Below are 9,816 nucleotides of genomic sequence, written 5' to 3' on the forward strand. Positions count from 1 at the left end.
TTCGCTGGAGTGGGCACTCCCTTCCTTCTCATAAATAGGAACTATTTTATAAGTGGAAGCCCTTTTGCCTACTGCTTGAACAGTGCCTTTGAAAGCATTTACTTCTAAGACATTTATATAGACCAAGTGTTCGTGAAATCACTGAAAATTTATTCCTTTAAAGGTTAGGATGTATTTTTTTTTCAAAAGGCAGTTTCTCTCATGTGGCTGGGAATAACATGGTATTGCATTCAAGGGAATAACACAGTCATTGTTTTTTACCATTAACCAGTTGTGAAAGAAATTCAATAAATTATTTCAGTTTCTGATGTCAGGCCTGTTGCTGCATGAATTCCTAGGCAATTTACATACTGGGTATATGAAAGGGAAAACAAGAACGGTCCTGGGATGTGAGATGTCACAATATAAGCTGTCCTAACACCACAGGTTGAGGAAAACATCCATCCATAAGAATCTTTCATTTTGATATAAGTCCTTTGACACAAAGACTTCATAGTGAAGTGAATGGACTGCAGTTAATATTGTAAGTTGATTTCACAGTTCTCAGAGGCCTAAAAAGTGAACATGTGTTTTGTGTTAAATATTCACAGAAGTATGTGCTCCAACAAAATGAAACTTCAAACTAGTGAAAAAATGAGAATCTGAATGAGGAAATTAGGAAAATAAGGTGAAGGAGTTTGGATGCGTGATATCAACTACTCTGAGCCACAAGAATTTTAATCACTGTAAAAACATAAAGAGTTCTTAGATGGAAAGCATGCAACAGAAGACTGACTTAGCTATGTTTACCTGAGGTAGTTCTGCAATTAAAATTGCCACATACAACAATAGGAACAAAGGATTTTTAAATGATTCCCCCCCGCCGCCGCCCCCGCCATGGCTGAATTCTTCCACCCTTCTGCCCTTTAAACCGACGGGAATTTTCCCATTGGCTCAAAGCAGAAATAGGAATTGATTTTTTGACTTCAGATATCTGCTTGTTTTTTTTTTTTTTTTTGTTTTGTTGTTGAGGAACCAGTTTATGGTTTATTTAGGTATGGTTCTTGCATTTCAAACATTAAAATGCAGCAATAATTGAATGTGAAAAAAGCCTGACATTTGACTGGCCTGTTTCTAACTTGTCTGTTATTGACTGTCATATGCACTTGTTGGAAGGATCCAGAATTTTTATGCCTATGAGAAAAGAAGTGTTGTCAAGCCAACTGTAAGTTATGTTCTTGACCTTTAATCGGCAACTTAATACTAGAGAACTATAACAACTGTCCTTTCTCCTTGAAAAACTCACTTTTTCTGATGAATACTTTAATCAATTGAAATCAATAATACATCTTTAACGCTTGGTCTCACCTTTAGTTTTTATCACGTGCATTCTTCTTTGTGCTTTTTTTCTGGATGGCTAATATGTGTGGGAGGAAATGCTTTGTGTCAGAAGGATTCAAATTGTGGCTAATGGGCCACATGCGGGCCATTAAACCAGTTTATTCAGCTCATTCCCAGAAGCATCCTGCAAGCCAAATGAGTCGATCTAATGGGGACAGCAGCAGCAGCCTGCTTCCAGTCATTGCATTTCTTGGCTGTTTGGTGGCTGTTCAAGCCTAGTGCTGTTGCTCTGCGTTGGCTTGTTGTACAACATGATACCGTACTTGGCAGCAGGCACTAAACAGCTGCCCTTTGTCCCACTCCAGTTCCCTGTTTTTCAGTTTGTGACCCCCTGACTCTCATATCTGTGTCTTGCTTTCAGGTATTGCCTCCTGAAACCATATGGCTCTACCCAGGCTTCTTTCTGTATCTCATATTCTTCTATTTTAGAGCTAAGTGTGGGATTTAGTTTGGTAAGGGATGGGCTGATGCCTGTTCCTAATGGTGAAAACCAGCTGCAACTGTGGGTAGCTCTAGAGACAATAAGCTCAGGCACTTGAAGCTGAAGGCAAGAGGAAGCCCCTCTATAAGGAGAAGGAGGTTTTGGAGTCACACCTGCCAACACCAAGGGTGGCCAACATCTCTGAGTCACACAGGAGGAGCTTATGACCACAACAGGAAATACTGTGCTAGCTAATGGAGTACTGTTAACTTTTTCTTGGTGATCTCAATATCTGTCTTGCCTGAAACAACACAATTACTAATGCAGTCTACAGTGTTTTCAATAATGACCTCATACAGACAGAATCCATGGTGCAGCACTTCAAATTCCTCATTGCCAGCAGAATCACATAGGGGAATGGTACACCAATACCTACTCTCCTGGATGCAGTTAGGTGGCTAACCTGGTCCCTGAAGAGATGGAAATCCTGAACAAGAGACATTAAAAGAAGATCTAAAACAGATAGGAGCAGAAAAAGAACTCCAAAGCAAGCAGAAACAGTTCTGAGGAAAAGTTGCTTGTAATATTGACTCCAGATCCCAACAGATGTGTCTGTGCAGATATTATTATATCTGTGTTTTACTGATAGGTATGGGAATTTAGAGAGGTCGCAATTTAATCTTCAACCTGTGGAACTTAAACTTTAAATAAAAAAAATTAATGTATTATTCAACATGCAAATGCTAGCAGCAGTTCTTGTGGTTCCTGTAGCCCTGGTTAGCTAAAACTAACAAAAATTCCTATATTTCAGTCTAAAACGTTACATAAAGTGTCTTCCTGTAGGCATGAAAGGGCAAACATTTTAATTATGGGATTCTGGATTTCTGTAGTAATATGATTTATTGGTATTCTGATCAACAAGGACCTAAGTTATTAGTGAAAGTCTCAGGACTTCGTAGAATCCTTGTAGCATCTTTGGAGACTGAAAACAGTTGTCACTCACTGGGGAAAAATATTCCTTTGCATGAGTCTATGATGGATTTCATTTAGTAACGGAAAAGTATAACCTCCTCTGAACTCTTATTATGGAACAGAGAGCTATAATTTAAAAACAATGAATTAAGTAATGCTTTTTGCCTAATCAAAACCTTATTCTTTAACTGGTTTTGATTGCTTTCATTTTTTTCTTAAAAACTGTTACTTGAAAACGTATTCTACAAATGATGGAAAAGGAGGTTTTGTTTCTCACTGACCCTTTATTTTGTGTACTATGATTTGAATGCTGTCACAGATGGAAGAAATTGGAACATAACAACCTAAAATATGAGTATTTGTAGTAAACCCCTTATTTTATCATGTCAGTTCACTTTCCTATGCCCATTCCAACTGAAATTCCATTGTTACATACTTCTGAACTGTTTTTTTTTGTTTTGTTATTTATTCATTTATTTACTTAGCTATTTAAAAAAATGTGCATTTGCTATGCAACATCACACAAAATCTCTGTGGTATTTTCACCATTTCTTGTTCTTCTGCTACAACCCTTTTTCAAGTTGAATTTCATGTGGAGTGCACACAATAAGCAAGGGTCTCAGCTTGGAAATGGTGCAGTGATAGGAAAGTCCATGCTGTTGATAGAAGAAGAAATTTTTTTAACAAAATACCTGCAAGTACAGAATTCAATGCTTTTAACTATCATTGATGAAACACTGATTGGTGCATCTTACATAGCTTGATAAACAGCCACTACCATATTTGCTTCTCTCTTAATCTATGACTTCTGCATAGTAACTTCTACAATTGAAGATGACAGAATACACTTCTTTAACATAACACGCTAGTTGTGTTTTAAAAGTATGGTCAGAGTAGCCGTTTCCTAGTAGTTTTTGAATAGTTCTGAATTGGAACAGGCTGCCCAGGGAAGTGGTTGAGTCACCATCCTTGGAGGTGTTTAAAAGGCACATAGATGAGGTTTAGAGGACATGGTTTAGAGGTGGCCTTGGCAGTGTTAGGTTAATGGTTGAACTTGGTGATCTTGAAGGTTTTTTCCATTCAAAATGATTCTACAAGTCTATGATTTTGGAATATGACTTAGACTTGTATCACGAGTGTATTTTTTGTTATTTCATTGTTATGCCATCTGGTCTGTGTGTCGTCAAAGAGCAACGAATACATTAACATCTTAGAATCCTGTTACCAAAAGGCTAGTACATAAAACAGAGGCAAAGAGACCACATAAAGAAAATGTATTCCCCAGAGGCCATTCAGGAGATCCATGAGTTGGCTGTTGCTTCGGGGAAAAGTAGAGAAAAAAATCCAAGATCCAGCAGCCTACTATATCCATAAGGATTAAAGAAACAATACCATAGTTTTCCCTCATAACTCTAATATAAAGCTAATCCTGTCTGACCTGTAAGCTGTGGTGCTGCTGGTGCCGTTTGGCTGGTGAAGAGAAAGGCTGGGGCACTCTTACATGATTCCCTCCTCTTTTTGTGCGAGTCCCAACTTTGTTGTTTGATATGGTTATCGCCAAGCTGTCCACTTCAACTTTCTTTAAACTTGTGTACGCATATGTGTTTGACAACCCACATGCACTTTTCCTCCAGAACCTGGATAAAACTGCAGTTGTTTTTAATTAGGAATTATTGGATACTCAGATTAAAATTGTTCTAAAAGAATGTGTTGCTTCTAAATCTCATAATGAGACAATAAGAATTTGCTGACTCTGATTCCATGCTGTCCCTCTAACCACATTCCTCATGGGATAATATTACCATTTACATCAGAGGTCTAATTGGTCCTGCATCGTTTGTTACTGTGGTACTTCTGGCTATTCACTAAAGTCACAGTTCACACCTGCTCTTGGAGTTTCTTCCCTATCTGTTATTTTCAGTAGGAGTGGAAACCCAAAAGATTTTATTTCCGACAATAGAACAGAATCTCTCCCTAAAACAGGCACTTTTCAAAAAGGGAGAAATGTCTTGTGCAGAAAATCACCATATGACTCATGCCAGTGGAGGCACTGAATATTCGTATTAACTATTTATGGTCTTTTTCTAATTGTTCTATGGACTTCTTACATGCCTAAGAGAAGAGAACATGCAGACTTGAATGCTGCTGGTCTACTTAAATCTGGAAGAGAAGCAGAATGTGAGGAATAGCACAAATCCAAAACATGTGCAGATCAATTTAATGGCACTAACAACTTGAAATAGTTTTCTAATGGAAGCACCAAAACCTGTTACCCTAGAAAAAGGAATACTGGAGTTCCTATTTCCCCCAAAAATGGTTAAATTACAAGGAAGGGAAAAGAAGCTTAGATAAAGGTGAATTGTTTCATAGTTACACTACTTACCTGCTTTTAGTTCTGAAAATATGCCCATCTTCACAAATCATCTGTCCTTAATAGTTTACTTTTCATTTGCTGGTGCAAGATACAGGTCGAGAGTTGATCTGTTTGACACTTTATGAGGCTGGTCACCTGCACTGATTACAGATTACGCTGCGTAAGTCCTGAAACATCTTACAGTTCACAGAATCACAGAATGTTTGGGATTGGAAGGGACCTTGAAAGATCATCTAGTCCAATCCCCCTGCCAGAGCAGGAACACCTAGGTGAGGTTACACAGGAAGGTGTCCAGGCGGGTTTTGAATGTCTCCAGAGAAGGAGACTCCACAAGCCCCCTGGGCAGCCTGTTCCAGTGTCTGTCCCCCTCACTGAGAAGAAGTTTCTTCTCAAATTTAAGTGGAACCTCTTGTGCTCCAGTTTGTACCCATTACCCCTTGTCCTATCATTGGTTGTCACCAATGTTCACTAAGGAGTGTTCTGCCCAAGGTCACAGGTTGAGTAACTGCTGAGTACTAGTAGGCCAGAAAAATATTTCACTGTAACTATTATGTTAAAATAAGTACCGTGTTCCTTCTTAAGAAGTGTTTGTAGAACTGTAATAGTTGTGGGCCACGCAGGACTCCCTTTGGATGTGCTCAGATGAAGGGAAAAATAAGGACCCCCTACATGTCTGTTGTTTGTCTTCTGTGCTTCGTTCTGAACTCATCCTACCTTGCTGCAGTCTTTGACATGCCGTTCTTCTATATTTGTGGGGAGGAACTTAAGACCTGGACTTGTCCAGGCCACTCGGCTTCTCAGGTGACACCTCAAGACAAGTCTGATAAACTAAGAACTGTGGCATTATAAACCGTATTTGCTACTTTATTTGTATCAGGAGTTGTGTTTGTATCCTGAGATGATATTTCAAAAGTTTTAACTAAAAGGATATTGCAATATTTGTAATCTTAGCTTGGGTCAATATCTTCTAACTCTATTTTGAATGGCTTCAGAAAATTATTAAATAATGTTGATCAGTTAGGAGCAGAAGTAGTCAGTTGGTGACAAACTATGATGAATGTTGAAGACATTAAAGCATATAGATTTTCCCACTTTTATTTATTCAATGTTGTTTTATGAATGTTCATTTTAAAATGTTTCATAGCAAACCTCAGTTCCCTCTTGAACTCTTTATTACTTAAGAAAAATCGTTTGCTCCAGAATCATGAAAAGTCTGAGGCAGCTGTCTGTACTGCCAGAGGAAATTTAACAAAACCCCAACTTTGTTTGAGAAAAATATCATTTAAACATTGATTTTATAGGTCTTCTAAGGTCCTTATTAAAGGTAGACATATTTGGAATATAGGATGGCAGAATGCATCCTTTAAAATGTCACCGTGCAGGGACTTAGAAGAGTAGGTCTCCACTTCAACAATTATTTTGAGTACTGGAATGCAATTAATCTTGAAGTGCACTATGCAAATCTTCATAATCTAGAAAACTTTTCAAATTTAAACATAGCTTAAATATTGTCAGAACAGGATGTCAAGTTAGGGAATAAAATGATTCTCTGCCACATTCAGAGTTTATAGTACATTCAGCTGAAATTGTGTAATCTGTTACAGTGTAGTATCCATCATAAACATAATTTCTGCAAGAATGAAACAATTTAGACAAATGATTTCTGGACTTCCCAATGGTACCATCTTTCTAGATTTCTCTGTTTTTATTCCAGTCTTCTCAATGTAAGGACAGTATTTATTTTCATATATTGTGTATTAGCCAAGCACACCATTGCCTATAAACTAATGATCCCCTCAGGTAAAAATTATAGCCTTTCCAGGGCACTTGGCTCAACAAATGCAGACTGAATGGATCTGATTTATCAGTCACAAAATGAAAACTATTTACTGAAAACTGTTGTTTTCATGGCAAATGCTGACTCAGAAGCTCTGTATGAAAGCAAAATATTCTTGTTAAGGGTTTAAGTTCATAATCTCGTTGGTATCAGTGGACAGATAACCTGTGTACACCAGACACTGCTTGTCATGCTGATCTGTATTATTCTCATTCCGCAGTAAGACTGGGGATAGGATCTATTTGCTCTGTGTTGCAGCAACATATGACACGGTAGCACCTTGAAGGGTGTCTGATGCCAGTGGGCAATCTTGTGAGACAAACAAATTGGCTGGTTGTATTGAGTGCACTAAGAGACTTTGCAAAAAGCAACAGTGAGCACTGTGAATGCCATTTAAAATCTGACTCTTAGGACCTGTTATAGTTAAACTTCCCATGGCAGATTTAGGATTTCTCATTCTAAGTGTAGGGAACAGCAGGAATACCTTGGGAAAGGTAAATATAACTTTCCAGGGAAAATCCATTTTGTGAGGATTTTTACATGTGAGCTTTCCTCCCAATCTGTAAGAGTACCAATCTATTGTGTTGCACATTCTTGGTTATGGGAAAACTGTAATTTGTCTGTAGAATGCCAATCAGATTGCTGAAAAATAGACAAACTGCAAACTGACCTTTTTGCTCCTTTCTAAACAGCTTTGATGAAAGGACAAGATGGTGTTGCAGAACTGTAAAACAGGAAAAAGGACAAAAAATGACATTTAATCAATTAAAGTATGAATAAAAACTGACTAACAAAAGTAGCTCAGGTAGTACAATATGATTAGGAATCTTGTTATAAGAATTACAAGAGTAACACCTATAAACTGTTGATACAGTAATAAAGCCTGTTTTCTCAGTGCAAGCTATTATTCCTTAAATATTTTTTTTCTGAGCATTTTCTGCTTGGCAAACACATTTAGATAATTTTAAGTTCCAATTTTCTTAGGGTTACCCTAATTTTCAGGTCAAAACTGACATGGTAATTTCAAGGCACTTCAGGGGTTGGCAGTGGAGATTATACTGTATTGGTGAACTTTACTTACCACATTACTACATGTCTCCTTTTAAACCCAAAATGATTTATGGCAGTGCTTCCCCTTGAACCCAGACTTGATGCACTTCACAAAGTGTGACATCGTTGGCTCCTCTTGTTACTTAGAGCTAAAACACAAGGAACCGAAGGACAAGTAATTACCAGCACATTGAAACTGTGGATTCTCAGGAGGTGTCAGCATTATCGTGGCTGTTCTTGGGCACTGTCAACCATTCTGCATCTGCACAACCTGTCATGTGTTGCTGCTAGGAGAGGAGCCTTGTCTCCATATGGACGCGCTTCAAGATAGTCCCATCTGTTCTGTTTCCTTCCTTTTTGAAGACACAGTTCACAATCTCGGAATGGGACACATGCTCTTTAGACTATTTATTAATTAGGCAGTAATTTGGCATGCACTGAACCCTGCTTTAGCCAGCTGAGCTAGCGGCCTTTTCACAAAGCAGCTTGTTACCGACTCTGTGCTGGCGAATGTTCTCCTCTGCGCTTGCCTAACTTGCATTGAATGAGAGATCTCAAAGTAAGTGTTTAAATGCTGGAGTTCCTTCAGATCTTTGTGTGCTTTCTTGGTTGCTAGGACAATTTTGAGCTAACATCCGTATCAGTTGACAATGAATGGGTCAGCCAACTGTGAAACCTATAAAACTGGGTCAAGAATAGTTCTGCCCAGCCCAGCAAGAGCAAGGCCTGAGCCAAAGGAAATAACCTTTTCCCTTGGCTATTCATTTCCTTATAAATGTAGAGCTTATTGTACCGGATTCATGAAAGGTAAAATCAAAGCATATATGAGCAAATATAATGATTATTAAAACAGGAAAATATTATTGATATTGGAACAGCCTTTGCTGCTTTTAGGGTAATAGCTGATCTGATCTTGAAGTTATCTGGCAGAGTGTGAAAGCTGATCCACTTATTTGTATTCAAGCCCTATGTACAATCATAAGAACATTTTTTGACAAATACAGTGGAAAACATTACGGGTATTTTGAAAATACATTAGGTCACATATGTTCTGCAATATTAACTTGGCATGTTCCCTCCTGACTGCTTCATAAAATTTGTTCCTCTTCTTACGATTGTCTCTACATTGGTGGGTAAAGACATTTGTGCTATTGACATGCATGACCAATTTCTTATTTTATATACAAGCTCATCAGGGCAGTCCTTTGTGGTGGCCTGTTTCTGTGCAGTATGCACCACAATGAGTCCGTTCTTGATTTGTTCACAGAGATACTGAAGTAAAAGTCACTAATAAAAATATAATGGGAGCGAAGGTGTAAACATGATTTAAGATGCACTCTTAGAGGAAAATGCATTTTTTTTGTTGCTCAAAAGAAATAGTCAGCAAGTGAAGATAGGTGGTTTGCATTGAGGTGGGTGTAAGTATTATTGCTCTTCATTAATAAAAATACGTTATGTCTTTGTAAAAAAGATTTAATTATTTTCAGTACTCTTCCAATCCTGACTGAAAAGAGTACTTCTGCTTTGTGTTCATGTGTCTGGAGAGGGCCTATCTTCAGCCCTGCCAATCAAAGTACTTGGCTTTATTATTTTTAAGTATCAAGATTCTTAAGTGTCATGTATAAATATTATTTTCTCGTTGACTTCATAAAGTCATCTCATTTTATACTGGTTCACCACCACCAGAGCAGAAGTATTTTTAATCATTACCTTGCAAAATTTTTATTTTTACCTTGGAAAGATTAATAAGCTATAATATTACTTGCATGAATATTGCTATAA

At 37.8% G+C, this 9,816-nt stretch overlaps 1 long non-coding RNA gene across 1 annotated transcript; it reads right to left on the minus strand.

Moving 5' to 3' along the window:
- Nucleotides 1–2,241: 2,241 nt before the first annotated feature.
- On the minus strand, nucleotides 2,242–8,798 carry LOC135578595 (uncharacterized). The gene is made up of 3 exons (XR_010470431.1): nucleotides 8,066–8,798; nucleotides 7,655–7,708; nucleotides 2,242–3,429 (listed from the first exon to the last, which is right to left on the minus strand). It is a non-coding gene; the product is annotated as an uncharacterized LOC135578595 (long non-coding RNA).
- Nucleotides 8,799–9,816: the final 1,018 nt, after the last annotated feature.

The sequence above is a fragment of the Columba livia genome, chromosome 2, assembly GCF_036013475.1.
Source record: "Columba livia isolate bColLiv1 breed racing homer chromosome 2, bColLiv1.pat.W.v2, whole genome shotgun sequence".
Classification (NCBI taxonomy): Eukaryota; Metazoa; Chordata; class Aves; order Columbiformes; family Columbidae; genus Columba; species Columba livia.